This window comes from Kryptolebias marmoratus, linkage group LG20, assembly GCF_001649575.2.
Source record: "Kryptolebias marmoratus isolate JLee-2015 linkage group LG20, ASM164957v2, whole genome shotgun sequence".
NCBI classification, from domain to species: Eukaryota; Metazoa; Chordata; class Actinopteri; order Cyprinodontiformes; family Rivulidae; genus Kryptolebias; species Kryptolebias marmoratus.
In genome coordinates, this window is record NC_051449.1 from 16,004,696 (window position 1) to 16,020,620 (window position 15,925).

Here is a 15,925-nt window from a genome sequence, read left to right on the forward strand (position 1 = left end):
TGGGTGGGTGGGTAGGTGAGGGTAAATCTCCTTTAACAGCAACAGTAAAAATCAATGTGGGGAGTTTGGATGTCAGAGCCAATGAATCCAGATGATAGAGCTCAATACGCAGATCAATGCCTCAACATATGATCATTGTATTTCTCACACACTAAACGTCTTTCCTAATCATTTTTGGGAAGCAAAGGAGAGGCTAAAGGGAAATTGGATGAAGGGAAGGTGAGGGGAAGGAGATTCTCTCGCAGTCGTCAAACTCTGCAGAGCAAGTTAGCTCATGAAAAATAAACTGCTTCGGAGCTGAGAGGGTTTGGTGTTCCTTAATGTTCCTTCTCTCAGCGTCACACAAGGACCTGGGTGACAAGTTTTACACTCAGCATCAAATATACATGAGCTTAAAGCTACAATGCTCCACATTTTTATGCAAATGTGTGTCTGTTTTGAGTTTCGCTGACAGATATGGGAAAGTAACGGGGAAAGTAAACATAGCTGCGTGTCTGCTCTGTTCTGCAAAAAAAAAAGTCAGATTCACAAACACTAAGGTGTTTTTTTAGCAACTTTTTTTGTAGAGGGGATAAGAAGAACTATTGCTTCAGGGCAGCATTTTTTGAATTCTTATTCTTTGGCAGACTTGCACGGCATGTTTCACTCATTTTTCTGCAGCAAAACACCCGATTCTAATAAACGGATAATTATGAAGCTTCTGCATAGTTTAATGAAGAGTTTATTTGATTTAAAAAAAAATCTTGTACTAATTTCATTAAAAACACAATTAAAAACATGTTTTTTTCTTTGTGTTGGCTGTTTACACAAAATGACACTTATGAGCCAAAAGATTATGACCTCAGAAAAGTTGAGTTTTAACATGATGAATATCAAAATGTGCACATATTAACTAAGCTGGATACAGAGGAAAAGTGTAAAGACCTTGGTAATGTTGACAATAAAGTGTCTGAATCTTTAGGGCTCAGCAGTTGTGAGGATCTTCTAACAGTGGTCTGCAGAAGGATAAACCGTAAACTTTATGGGCTTTTACAGGTCAAGAACTTGCTATCAACCTCTTGGAGGCTGACAGTTAAAGGCAAATTGTAAGAGCCTCCTAAAGTTTGCTTCTTTAGGGATCTAAAGTCTCTGTCAGCACAAAGAAAGCATCAGCATGTCACATAATCACAATATTTGGCTTACTTGTCACCATAATTTGAGGCAATAAATGTGTCTGTTTTTTAGTGCAATGAAGCAGAACAGCAAAAAGAAAGTCCAATACAAATATTGTAAGCTCAGATAATAACCTTTAGAAACTGTTAGGACACCACTCCACATATTACCGTCCAATATGGTTTGGGTTTGTCTGCACAGTCTTTCCCAGTGAATACAGTTTGGTTGAAAGAAATATAAAAGACATCTAAACAGACTGGTATATATTGGGTGTAAAAGTGAAAATTTCGTAAATTTAAACTTATTTCAATGTCCTTTAGAAGTATCCATTCATCCATTTTGACATCTAAAATATATCTAAACTGTCCATAGACACCTAGTCTCAACCTGGTCTATATTTGGTCTAAAAGTAAAAGTTTAGTTGATGTCTAAATATAAACTAGATGCTGTTTAAATGTCCTTTTAACATAATGTCATTTAAACACACTAAAACATTATCTAGATAAAACTTAGACATAAACTAAACTTATAGTTTTAGACCAAATATAAAGCAACTTTAGACTAGACATTTATGGACATGTTTGATGTCTTTAAGACATATTTTCAATCCCCAAAAATACCTGGAATGCTTGGGTGGATCTTAAAAACCTTTTGATTGCCAAGATTTATCCAAAACAAGATCAAAACCTGGAGGGAGGAACACCACCATGCTTTAGCATTTAACAAATGCAGTGTTTTTAAAGCTTAGAGGGCAGTTTTCACCTCCAGCTGGTCCTGTAAATTTTGTTGCACCCAGAGGCGACTCCGTTCACTGCATTAGTGTTGCCCACAAGATTAAGAGGCCTATAGGTCTTTATTTCCACTACTTTTAAAACCCCTTAGTGTATAAATTGCCTTAGGGCACATACAATTTGAAGAAGATATACTATGGGTAATTGTATCTCACAAAAATTGTATTTTCACAAAATTTCTTACTTCTGCATGGTGTCAAATTTTCAGGCATTCTGAATGAGTCAATATAGAAAATTAAAGGCTAAAGACCCAAAAGTCAAGGCACGTTTTAAATTTGTGCAGGGAATTCTGTAAACTCAACAATGCCTTAAATAAGATAAGCAGCATAATCATAAAAATCCATAAAACCAACAACACTGCATATAAAATCACATCTTCCATGAATCTGAAGCCTGTGTGAAAAATCTATCATATCAGATCTGGAGTTTATCCTGTCAGTGCCGAAAGCACCAAAAACATGTCTGACTGTAAAAACAGGTCTTGGGGTGCATATTTTAGGATGACAAACAAATCCAAGACTCCTCCGTGGATTTTAGCTTTTCAAATTTTTTCTTTCCCAGATTCTTGTCGTTCAGTTTATTTACAGAACTATGATGCAAAAGTAGCTATTTTGAGTCTGACGTTCCTAAAAACACGTCTGCAAAACATTTTTTTAGTCCTAACGAAGACAGAGTAATCCCTCAGCAGATTTTAGAAAAGAAAAAGTCATTAATGAGACACATTTTTCCACACTATTCAACAGCTTAGTCCATAAGAATATTTGGAAGCTGCTTATAAAAATAAAAAAAAAGAGCAAAAGAGAATAAAAAAAGAAAATCCTCAGTGGATTAAATAAAAAAGGAAGTCTTTTTTTTCCCTCCACACACAGTAATAAAAAGGGTATTAAACCCACCCCACCCACAAGCCTAACATATAACACCCAAATGCCCCCTGACTCCCTACCCCCTGTGTAGATTGAAATGTCAGCAAGGCTTTGGACTGCTGCAGCTCATGTCGAAGCCTGGCTCAGGATTAATGTACATATGGGGAACAATTGAGCGCTCACACTGCTCACTCAGGCCGTTTGTCCACATCCCCTCCTTACACGTCCGCACTGGGATGCAGGAGGCTTCCCTTTAAGACGAGACGAGCACTTTGATGTACAAAGACAAGAGAAAAGGGGGGAGGGGAGGAAACGAAAGGGTTTAACCATCTTTTATGCCACCCCCTACTTTCACTCTAAAGCCCCGTTCGTATTTTTTTTATTTTTTTGCCTTAAAAACAAGCCACTGAAGCCATTTACAAGCTTTGCCCCGAGAGGAGTGTGAGTGCAGACTGGAGCGGAAGCCATGATACTGGTGTTGAGCATTATTGTTCAATCCCTCTGCCTACTCCCACCCCAGAGATGCAATTTTTATGGACTGTGCAAAAACAAGAAGGTTCAAAAGGCTTTGCATTGTGGCTGCAGCCTGCACTAACAATTAGGTCACCACTACAACTATTGTTACAACATAAAGAAATGCTATTGTTCAGTTCAGCGGGCTTCACATGGAGGCTTGGTGAGGGACAATTTGCAGCAGTTTGAGTCACAAAAAAAAGATACAACTCATTTTTTTGGTCTATATCTCAGCTATATACCTCCATCACTTTTGTCATCACACCCCTCAACAAACCCTCTTAGTGCACAGAGATACAAGATACTGTTGCTCCATCAATCAATAATCAATTACTGGAAGGCTATATTGCACCTTCCTGTGCAGCTTCAGAACACTGCCTAAAGATTTTTCTCTGCCACATCACAATGAACTGTACATAAAAACACCATGTGGCTCAACTAGAAAGAGCCGATTGGTTTTTGACATGATTTACCAATGGTTTGCTATGATGTAAAGATTGAACATGTGCAAATGTGCACCACTACTACAATAGTTAATGCCCAAGTTTAAAGCAAAAATGTTGCGCAATGTCTATTGCTTAGAATTTATCTGGAGACTATTGATCAGCTACTACCACACCAAATTTTAGCTCACTATCTGTAAAAATGGTTAAATTATAGCCATTTTACAGCCAGGTCATTTTGTTGTGCTGGCCATTTTGAACTGGGTTTCTCCAAAATTTAAAATTGTCCACCTGAATTTTGAAAATTACACAATAATACAGCAATACACACTGTAATTAGCCTTTGAGATTAAAACTCAAGCTAAAGACTACTTCTTCCTTTGGCTGTTGCCATTTCAGGGGTCACCACAGCGAGTCATCCTCCTCCATCTAACTCTGTCTTCTGCGTCCTCTGTCCTCACTCCAATTACCTCCATGTCCTCTCTAACTGCATCCATATATCTCCTCTTTGTCTTTTTCCTGGCAGCTGCATCTCTAACATCCTTCTACCAATATAGCCACTGTCCCTCCTCTGCACATGTCCAAACCATCTCAGTCTGGCCTCTCTAACTTTATCTCCCAGTCCTTCAACCTGTGCTGTACCTCTGATGACCTCATTCCTAATCCTGTCCATCCTTGTCCCTCCCAAGGAGAACCTCAACATCTTCAGCTCTGCCACTTCCAGTTCTGTCTATTGTCTTTTTGTCAGTCCCACTGTCTCTAAACCAGATAACATAGCTGCTCTCACCACTGTCTTGTAAACCTTTCCTTTGACCTTTGCTGCCACCCCTTTGTCACAAAACTTTTCTCCTCATCTTTTACCATCACTGGAGCAAACAAGAAGGGGCTCAGAGCCAATCCTTCATGCAATTCCACCTCCACACTGGACTTCATCCTCACTAAATGTTTCCACTTCCTGGTCCACAGATTTTATAGCCTCTACTCTACTTTCCCTTTTAGTCTCTTCATTCATTAGCTCCTCCAAGTACTTCTTCCATCTTACCATCACATCCTCCTCGCTTGTTAGAACATTACCATCTAACCTCTTCCTCTAGATAACTTCCTGCACTTCACCATTCCACCACAAGGTTTCCTTATCATCTTTTCTCTGTCTAAATGACACACCAAGTACCTTCCTATCTGTCTCTCTAATCACTGTGGCTGTGGTAGCCCAGTCATCTGGAAGCTCTTTCTTACTACCCAGAGCCTTTAGCAGCTCCTTTCTGAACTGTTCACATTCTTCCTTACTCAACTTCCACCATTTGGTCCTCTTCCTTGCATTTACTCTTTCCATTTGATTTTCTTCTCTGCCTTAAATCAGCAAATTTGTGAAATATGCTCATAACATAATTTTGCTGTTACTGTCGATGTGTTAGAAAATTAAGACTCCTTTTGTTCAGCTGGTTAGCTTAGTTTAACACAAAGGCTGTAAATGGTGCTTTGTTCAAGAGGAACAAAAGTCACACACCAACACTCATTTAAAGATTGGATCCTTTTTTACTCTTTACCCAAAAGCCTTTGTTATAAAAAAGAGAAATAAGGAGAACTGTTAATGTTGATGTTGATGTTAGCTATTGATCGCTTTAATGGTAAGTGAAGCTAAATGAATCCAGTTTGCAGTGCGTTTTTTAAAATATTGAATTGCTGCTCTAACAGAATTATGGACTTATTGTTTTTAAATTACTCTAAATTATCATGAACCAAACAATCCATTGATGTTTCCACTTCAGTTCAGCATACTTTGTCGAAAAGTTGGATATTCTGTCAGCTCTACCTGAACCAAACCCATTGTCACGACACCTTTATAGCATATACTGTAGGAAGATTAAACTTTGCAGAATTGTGATTATCCCCCACTGCGAAAGGGTGAAGGTGGACAATAATGTCTTGCTGTGTGTGAGGAGCCCAAATCCAACTGACCTTAAAAAACAAACAAAAACAAAAAGGGTTGGGACTCAAACAATTTTACAAATATTGAGTTAATATTTAGGGTAATAGTAGCTGAAACTGATCCTCAACACAAAAAGCACTAACAGATTGCATAGGATATTTGTTTAAAGGTTTTCCATTAACTTTTTAAAATCAATCCTGTCTGTTTTTTTTTTTTTTTAGCAAATTACCTTATGAACCACTGGACAGATTTTATTCAAACCTTCAGAAAGTAATCACTGGATGTACAGCTACAACTGAATAACTTTTGGAGTCAATTCAATTCAAAATGACCACCACGGCCAACCTTAGTAAACCCCAAAATAGCAATAATTCAGTTGATTTTACAGATAATGAGCTAATTCTTTTATGATAGTAGCTGAGAGTCATTTACAACACTGAGCTCTGAGCAGGACATCTCGCAATATCACATGAGATAGTGTTATTTTCATGGTTTGACCACAAATTTGTCATTTATCAACATAAGATTATGTTAGTCTGAAACTGTCATGAAAGGAAGTGGGCGATGCGCATTTCTTCAAGGAATGATAAGCATTTTTTTTGTTTTGTTTCAACGCAAGCATTCACTTGTGATGAAAAAAAAATCCCCACTTTGCTTATTTCAATATACTGATGTCTAATGTGAAAGCTCTCTGCATTGTCTCAGTTCTTGAACAGGCTAGATTTTCAGTATCTCACAATGTCCTTGTCTTTTAAAGGACAGAAACATATCATATACTTTGGCCAATCACTAAAGAGCATGCATGCTGAGTACTCACATTTACATTTAAATATGTGCTTTTAGCTGATGCACTTTTGTGCACAGTGACTCCCAATGAGAGAAACGGCAGATCCAAGTTGGACTTTTTGGATCATTTAGAAGGTCAGACAGAAGAATCCTCTAATTATGTCACCTAGAGTGAACGAGAGACATCTGAAACAAAAAAAGTAATTTGATGAAATAAACTTGACAGGTCAAAGGTTTTTTTGTGTGTGTGTGTGTGTGTGTAGAAGACAGGTGTTATGAAAAATGAACAGTGTCACATGTTTCCATTTTAATTCTAAACTAATATCTTCAGAAGGTTTAATGTAGGTAATGAAACAGGTCTGCTCAGATCGGTGTAGTTCAGCCATGTGCTAATACAACCATATAAGTCTTTTCAGTACAGAGGAATGTATTTTTCCTCACCTACATCAGTTCTGAAGAAGCAGACTGAGGAGCGTCAAAGGCTTTTAAATGGATTCCACAGGGTCCAGAGCTAAATGAAAGGTGGTTTGATTTAGCTGTAATTTGATTGGGCTTCTCAAATGTTGCCATGCTGAAGGAATGAATATCAGTAAAGAGTGACTCTTAGGTTTCATTCCACCTACTATGGATTTATGACGCTAAACCAAAGAACCAAACAGTAACCAAATTGAATTAAGGTCCTTTCTACACACATAACATGGTGTAATGTGTGGCCTAATGCATGGCTTTAGGCAAGTATTCAATAAACATGCTGGATATTATGTAAGTGCTCTGAGATGCATTTTTATTGAGAGGAAAAGGAGGCCAATAGAGAGAATTATAAAGTGCATACATTTCCTTCCAAGTTTTAAAACATGATTTGTTCACATTTGAAGTTTTTAATCCATTTTTGTATATTGTTAAAAAATGGAACCATTCCAGTCTTCTGCTAATCATCTAACATCACAGGGGAAGTTCAATCACAGACTTTTTTATTTTACTGAAAGCTGTGGCTTTGTTTTAAAATGCTAAAAGATATTTTTTTCTTTATTGTCAGCATATTCTATAATACAAAAAAACACAGCAATGAGTTCATAATGCTCTCACTACCTTTAAAAACATCAATACAATGCACACTCATAAGGCAACACGCAATTCTATTATTAAAAGACGTGCAGTAATTTTCTCATAGGCAGGGCACCGTGCTGTTTAGGAGATTTAATTAAAAACAAACGCACTGGACCATTTGTTTGTGACTACTTTCAGTGGATTAAAACAGATTTGGTTTTATGCTGATTACTGGAAAGACTGTCCAGTACAGAAACACCTACCCATTTAAAATAAATGGGTAGATGTGACTTTTGACTGGTTATTTTTTATTGCTTTAATCTTAAACTTGTTTTTTTTTTGGCATTTTAGTACAATTAAAACTAGTTCTAGTGACTTAATGCGGTGTTGTTTTTTTCTGAGTTTGCCACAATTTCGTGATTTCCAGAAACATAAGATTACATGGGGCAACAATTTGGTTGGTCTATATAAATTTGCTTTCATTTTCTGTGGACTGGTGGATTGGGAATACTTAATTTATAGTTTGGAAGTTGAGGTCTTGTGCAGCTGACATTGGAATAAAAATTGATCACGAAGACCATCATCAGGATATCTTGTTTCAGGTTTTCGGATGGCATTAACTGATATGAAAAATAAAAGGCCACTGATACCAGGTGTCACACAGAGCTCACAAGACAATCTACTGGTTTCACTGAAGGAAGAATTTAGTCATTTTAAGCTTTTACAGACAGCATGTAGATATTTTTGGCTCCAGGTCAATTTGTACTTTCGACAAATTGCACTTTTGTAGTTTTGGTCACTTTGTACCCACACTTTCAGGTTGTTTCAGACAGTCTAAATTTTGATAAACACCTTCAGTTTTGTACACACGTGTGTGCCACTGTGTGTTTTACAGTTGGCCTTGTCGAACCCCTCCCCTCCCACTCAAGCACCTTCTCTAATGGACACTTCCTCTGTCTTCATCAGTGGTTGGAGCTTGGAGCATTTCTTTTCAATTCAGTTCTGATGTTAGTCTGGATGTACACTTTAGCTGCCATTAAACAACATGTTATTAGAGCCCTGTGTGTCATGCACTCTCAGAGCTACAGCGTGTCACAGACATGTCTGTATTGTCAGCACGTGTCACTTCCACTTAGACCCATAGCAGGAGGATGACAAGAGCTCACCAGGTGTATGGGAACTGTGCGTGGGCGTGTTGCTGATTTGGTTTTTATGGTGTATTTGCAGATTTGATCTTTGTCTTTTGAGCACTCCTTGAGATGAGTTTTCACTTTTTTAAAAAAAATCTCGCACCACTGTTTGTTTAACAAGTTCTCTTCTGGAGGGGAAAGAGCTCTGTGCCAGGGACAGTGGGTGTTCAGTACAAATCCAAGTAACCCTCCACCCCCTGTTCCCCTCTCTCTGAGGATTTCTTGAAACCACGTACAGCCGACTCGACAAAGTAGCTGACAGGTAAATGCTGTACTTACATGGTTCAGAGAATTTGTGAGAAATTGTGCAGTGCGAGGCAGGCATTCAGGGTGACTGATGGAGCATCAACATCACACGCGCGCACACACACACGCGGAAAGAGACATTCGTGTAGGAATGAGACAGACAGGAAGGCATTAATCGCTTTCAGAAGACAGGAGGAGCGCACGCATGGCGGGGAGATGAGGCAAAACAAAGGTTGAAGGACAAGTCAGATTCAACCTGAAGAAGGGATGAGACTGCACGTGTCCAAAGCACGAACAGAATGTGGAAAATCTCTACAGTAAAGTGCACATTTCGTACACTTTTTATTAACTGAGCATAAAAATGACCTGCGGACAGTTTGTGGAAAGAGTGGTTACGTCTAAAACATCTAATAGGAACATCTGATGTGACTTTTATTTTTGCGCAACATTCTTCTCAGGGTGTCGAAACGGCCAAACGAGCCTTTCATGAGATCCATCTAAATTAAAATGCCCGTCTGTTCCCGACTCTCTCAGCCTCTATGATTCGGTCACGCGTCTGTGACCGTCCAGAGCTCGTCTTCCTCGTCTCCTGCCCACCGACCCAAGCGGCGCGCTGTGCGTAAAAACGCGCATGGCACAAAAAAAAAAAAAGCGCACAGCAGCGACCCCGTTTGCATCCCTCCACCCTTCCTCCCGCCGCAAACCCTGATCGTAATTTTGGAAATCAGACTCACCCAGGGTGTGAACACAGTCCTCCCCGCGCGTCTCTCTTTTGCTGTCTGTCCGTGAATCCAGTGAAGAAAGATCGGAGAGCAACGAGCGAGCAAATGCGCCAACGAACAAGTGGACGGCAGCCAAAAAAAACGCCACCTCCTCCTCGTCACCTCTTCCTCTCTCTCTTTCTCTCTCTCCTCACTCTTCCCCGCTGCCCAGAAGCGCGTGGAACGGCGGCTGCATTATTAATCCAGACATTGTCCCCTTCTTGATCAGTGAAAAACAAAGATGAAGTAGTCAGCACTCAAGTTTGGAGCTCATGGCGGGGAAGGAGATCTCTCCTCTCAGAGCAGAGAGCAATCCGCGCTCAGAGATAGTCTGAGGGGAGCAGTCCGCGAATTCACCAAGCTCCGAATTGAGCTTTTGAGCCAGGGAGAAGAGTTCAGATAGTACTGTGGCGCAATTGAGCAGAACTGTGGCCAGTTCTGCTCTGCAAAACAAGCAGAGGATGAGAAATAATCCAAGGAGGATATCTTAGCCAAGGCAACTCTCTTCAGAGGGGATGTAGCGCACCTGCAGCAGGAGCAGAGACGCGCAGGTATGGCTACTAACTAAAACATCCTCCTCCCTTTCTCTCTCTGAGTGTTTTTTTTATTATTATTATTATTATTCCCAGTCTTACTACGCCACGTTTTTTTTTTCGTTGATTCTCCGAGAAGCTCAGGAACAAAACGCAGCTCTTCTTTTCCCCAGCGCTCTCCTCTCCTCCTCTCTCCTCTCCTCAACAAGCTCTGTCCATCCTTCCTGTGGCGGGAAGCCACACCTTCCTCGACTGCGATAGGCTGAACGCCGGAGAGAGGATGGAGAAGTGGAGGTGAGGGCAGCCAGGATGCCAACTCAGGGACACAGGAGGAGGGAGACACAGGAGAGAGGAGGGCCGGGACGGACGGACGGGGGGGGGGACCGAGACGTGGGATGCAAGAGAAGTGAAAAAGAAAAAAAAAAAAGGAAGTGAAGGAGGGAGGGCAGTTCATACACTGAGCTCTGAGTGTTTGAGCCCAAAGGGACAAGCTGCCTAATGAAACTAGAAATACATCCCTCCTCCCCCTTTTTTAAAACCCTCTAATTCACTCTCATTGCTTCGGACAAATGTGTCCACTGACACACACACACACACACACACACACACACACACACACACACAGTGGAGCATACACTCCTGTCTGTTTGTCCATCTGGGCTGCTTCCCTTTACAAAATTTGCTGTCTTTCAGCCCTATGAGTCTGTGATGAATAAGTAAGTGGTTAAAGGGAGGCTGGAGAGTGGAGAGCATGTTGAATCCGGTGGCCCCGGGGCGTCAGGAGGGAAATAAGAAAGAGCCTGTGCCGCCTTTGTAATGGAAGCAAATGAGGTAGGCCGGATATTGTTGTGGCACAACCACACACACACACAGGAGCAGGAGAAGGCAAGCAGAATCACTTGACAGCTACTGGGAGAGGCTTTGATTGATGGCAACGCTCCAGGGAGTGTTTCAATATGATATGAACTTGGTTAACTTGGAGCTACAAGAAGCATTCATCACTTGCAGGAGTGAGGATGCTCACCGCAAGCAAGGCAGCATTTTATTTAGAAAGGCACCTGGGGAACGTCTTAGATAGAAGTTGTACTCTTTTTTTTTTTTTTTAGCATCTATTTTAAGGCTCACATCAACAAATCTCCATGAGTTCCTCAAATCAAATAATCAAGACTGCAGCGACTTGAAGTCACTCATCAAGCTTAAAGATTCTGAAACAAGGGGGGCTGTATGTGCTGCACATTGCCTGAGGGAAGAAATTTAACATTTAAAATTAATAATACAATTAATGTTACAGCTGCATTTGAGCTAATTCCAGTTTCTCAGCTCTGGTCCTGTGTACAAATCAGAAATCACTTCACTTGTTAAGTTCAGTGTGTTAAAGATAATTTATACATTTAAATACAGTTTTTAGTTGGTTTTATTGACTTTTGAAACTCAGAAAACTTATAGTTTTTTGGGGGTTATTTTCACTTCCAAGGTTTGAAGCTACATTTTCTTTAATCATCTGCTTTTAATTACTTCCCGTCCACTCTGGTTTGTTTGTTTCTTCTTGATGTTATGCTTTCATCACATTGCTGCCGCCATCTTCTCTCAACATCTTTTCAGTTTCCTGAACTGCTGAAACGTTCCTTCCTTTCAAGTCTGCCACGGCACAGGGCAGCACATGGCTGTGGACTCTCTGGCCCAATAAATGCCATACTCGGGTCCTAACATGATCTTTAACAGTAACGATGTGTGTGTGTTAAAGATCATGTTAACATGTTAACAAAGCACACTCAGGAGTGTGCTTTGTACCCATACCCAAAGTAATGTTTCAGGGGGGAAAAAACAGAAACCTAAAAATGGAAGAAAAAAAAAAAAGGATCCGGAGTCTGGTGTAAGTCAGTCTGCTCTCACTCCCAGGGGGTTGAAACCTTGGTGTTCTGACAAAGCAACCAGCTCATCACACACTGATACTTGGTCAGCAGCTTGTTGCATCAGTTTGCAACACTCATGAAGTGTCTTTTATTTTGACATGCAGGTATGAAAAAAAGAAACCTAGATCTGCTGTGTGTTGCAATAGTAAACAACAACAAAAAATATTTTTATGAAGCATTTTAGTATAAACTAGATGTCCTTATAAAACCTAACCAAGTATGTTTTATCTTCTCACTTTCAGTAGTACTCTTTTTTTAATTGTTTTTTTCCCCCACAAAAACAACATAACAGATAAAAGTTGGGAAAAAAGCCAGTTACAGGAGTATGCAAGTAAAGAAGTATATGTAAAATAAATCTCATCCAACACAAAACTGGAACTAAAACACCCACCCCATGACCAACCTACAATTTAGTTATCTATAAAAATCAATTATAGAGAGATATTAAACATGCACATATGTGTATATCATGAACAAATAAAGACTTACAATGAGTATATTGGAGCAGGAATACATTTGTTTTTCAGTTGTTCATTTATCTGTCTCCACAGTTTAATTTTTAGGTATTTTATTCGTACCACTTAACTCTCGATGAACTAAATCAAGAAATGTGAGTAACCAGTGGTTAATTGTGAGTTTCCTGGAGTCTTTCCATCTCAGAGCTAATTTCTTGGCAGCTGTGGGGTCAGCTAAGATGGTTCTTTTCTGGTAAAGTTGGAGGATGTGAGAAGTCATTCAACAACAAAGTCGGTGCAGTTACAGATAAAGTCAAAGGAAATGTCTCTGACACCTGGGCTGGAATTCTTTGCCAAAAAAAAAGGCCACTGGTCAATATTCCCAAAACACATAAAAGCAGGTTTCAGAGGTTCCTAGAGAGGTCAATATACATCAAGGGTATGGTAGATTGTTCGTATTTTAAAGTCTTTCAGAAGTAAAGTAACTTCTGTGGTTATGATTCAAATAAATTAGTTGATGATCTAAATTATTAAACATAATATTTTTCCACATTGCTTTCCAAATTAAGTTCCAGGGACATCTTTCTTCTAAATCTCTTTTGGGTGGAGAGTTTTGTACACAGAATTGAGTATAAAATAATTAAATACACTTACAAAACCCTGTAGGAAGTACATAGAAGATCAGTTTTGAAACAAACATAGGTCGGTGTCACCCTAAATGTCACCTCAAATGTGTTTTTTTTGCCACTGAAAGAAAACAGGAGGTCTTTGCTCTACCAGCAGCTGAGTATTATTAAATATCAGAGGACATTGGATAGCACATAATTTCTGAAAATCACAGTAGGTCTGCATAATATGTGTAATTAAAGGGTCAAAGTGCAGCTGGCATTGTTTAATAGTGATATTAGTTTGCTCTTCAAATACCCACCAGGATACTTACGCCCTGGGGTTAAACCAAGGTTATTATTCCAAACACATTTGATAACCACTGACTTGGGGGGTGCTAAGGGGAGTATTGAATTTTTTTTAAATTAATTCTAGGTTGTATCTTCATTTTAACCACTGATGCACGAGTTGTTGGGGAGAGAAAACCAACTGTTGAGATCATTACAGACATTGTTATATAAATCATTGTAATCATGTTCGATTCAAAGAAGGAGAAAAAAATACATTAAGATATTTAAAATGTTCCTCTTCAGGGATGAACCAGGAAAATGTAGTTCCTCTGCCAGCTTAATTACAAGATAAAAATGTAGATTGGTGGACTCAAACAAAAAAGTGGGATTCGTACCCATGTACTGTCCAAAGTTTAATTCTGCTCTATTATCAGAGGAAAACCTTTTGTCTTTTTTTGTCGATTGCCCTAGAAAACCATTTCAGTAAACCGAGATGAATCATACCTTCGGAAGTGGGACAACCTAATGAAAAGTTGCCTCAGTAGATGTGATTAATTACACTGGAGCTGCAGGGGGATGTCAAACCCATGACCGTGAAAAGTGGTCTGCTGTAACAGAATGGACAGTAGCTAACTGACGACCCCGAAACTATCAAGATAAAGTCTTTTTCTACCGGTGCTTTTGAGCGGTGGATAAAATTTACACCTAGCAACAACAACGACATTTTCAAGTCATGCAAAGAACTGATTGAGGCCCAACCTCAGCGGATAAACCGTACAGCAGAGCCCTCATTGCAGACATTTTATTGGCAGGATGGGGATAGTTTGAGCCCAGTGTTCTTGCATACGTCTTCTCTTTGATGCTTTCAGTGGGGGATCATTCACGCACTTGTCATGTACCTCCACCACTTCTCATCAAAACAAATAAGGGATTAAAACAGAGTCGTCAAGAACAGAAGCCTGCGACAGGAAAGGATCAAGAATAACACTGACAGCTGCTCACTGCAATCCACACAATATGGGCTTCTTTTGTCTCAGGGTTTAGAAAGAGCGACACCCACTCAGCAGCTCAGCTTCATCTCTCTATTTCTTTTTTTTATACTGCTGATGCAAACAATGAATACTGAACATTGTTTATTTAATTTTTTTGCAGGCATCAAATAATGATTGCATTATTAAAGGCCTAGCATTCCCTGAATGAATATGTCCTCCTCCACCTTTCTTGCCAGACTTCTAAACTAAGATCATCTTATGGTGACAAAAAAGGGACACAGCTACAACTATTTTTGTGTTTTTTTTTTCCAGATTGCTTAGCTGTGGCAGCCATCTTGAATTGTGTTGGCTCCAAATGTTAGTGAGTTTTAGATATAGATACAATTATTACTGTCTGAGAGTTTCATTATAATCTGTCCAATGGCTCATGACATATTTTACTAACAGACAGACATCGTTAACTCTCAAGTTAACATCAATAAAAAGTGTGCTTGTGGGGTTTTGTCATCATGCAAAGGTGCATTTATACACAGATCTCAAAATGCTTGTGTCTTATATGTGTCTGAATAAAGTTGGCTATTTTTGATAGACCGTTATGATGGAAGTATTGACTGTATTATAAGATTCAAATTTATAGATATGGAGCCAAAAATATAAAACAGGTGAGATGAGTTTTTAAACCCAGTCTTTTCTTAGAGACAAAAATGAACAAGATTTTATAGCAGTGACAAAAACGAAAGGTACAGTATGTTGTGATTTTATTATCTGCTGGTTCCACAGAGATGGTAGAGAGTGGTGCACCAGGCAGTGGTGTCAGAAACTGAGTTTCTGTGAAGTCGTGCACCTGATTTAGAGCAAATCAAATATTAGGTTTTGCTGCATCTTTTCAGATAATGTCAAGCTACCCAGACTAAAATTATTCTTGAAGCACTTTACCAAAACCAAAGCAAAACAAAAACAAAAATAGTCAGAGTAGCTTACAGGCCAAAATGCAATAGTTGGGCGATAATGATTTTGCCCGTCCCTGAGAGTATTTTCATGATTCAGTCTCTTAACAAAGTACTTCATGAACCACTGAACTGATTTAAAGAAACTTTCTAGAAATATTTATTTGACGTACCTCTACAACTGATCAATGTTTTGAGTCAGTCCAATTCAAGATGGCCACCTCTGCTAATCAACATTAGCCAACACAGAACATCTATAACAGATACTGAGTATTGATGTGGCTGCAGCTGAGAATCACACACAGCAACATGCTCTGAGTATCAAACTGTGAACAACTTTATTTTCAAGGTTTGACCAAAACGGTTACAACTTCATCACTTTCCTCAACAACACATGAGCTTACTCTAAAACTTTGGCATGAAAAGAAGGGCAAAATGCATACCGTCAAGGAATGCTAAGCCTTTAA

The 15,925-nt window shown here is 39.4% G+C and overlaps 1 protein-coding gene across 1 annotated transcript in view; it reads right to left on the reverse strand.

Annotated features, from left to right (window-relative positions):
- Positions 1-10,464, reverse strand: part of brinp2 (bone morphogenetic protein/retinoic acid inducible neural-specific 2) — a 205,312-nt gene extending 194,848 nt beyond the window's left edge. Inside the window, exon 1 of the mRNA XM_017420894.3 lies at positions 9,696-10,464. The gene's annotated coding sequence lies outside the window, so the exon portion shown is untranslated. The remainder of the gene's footprint in view (positions 1-9,695) is intronic.
- Positions 10,465-15,925: the final 5,461 nt, after the last annotated feature.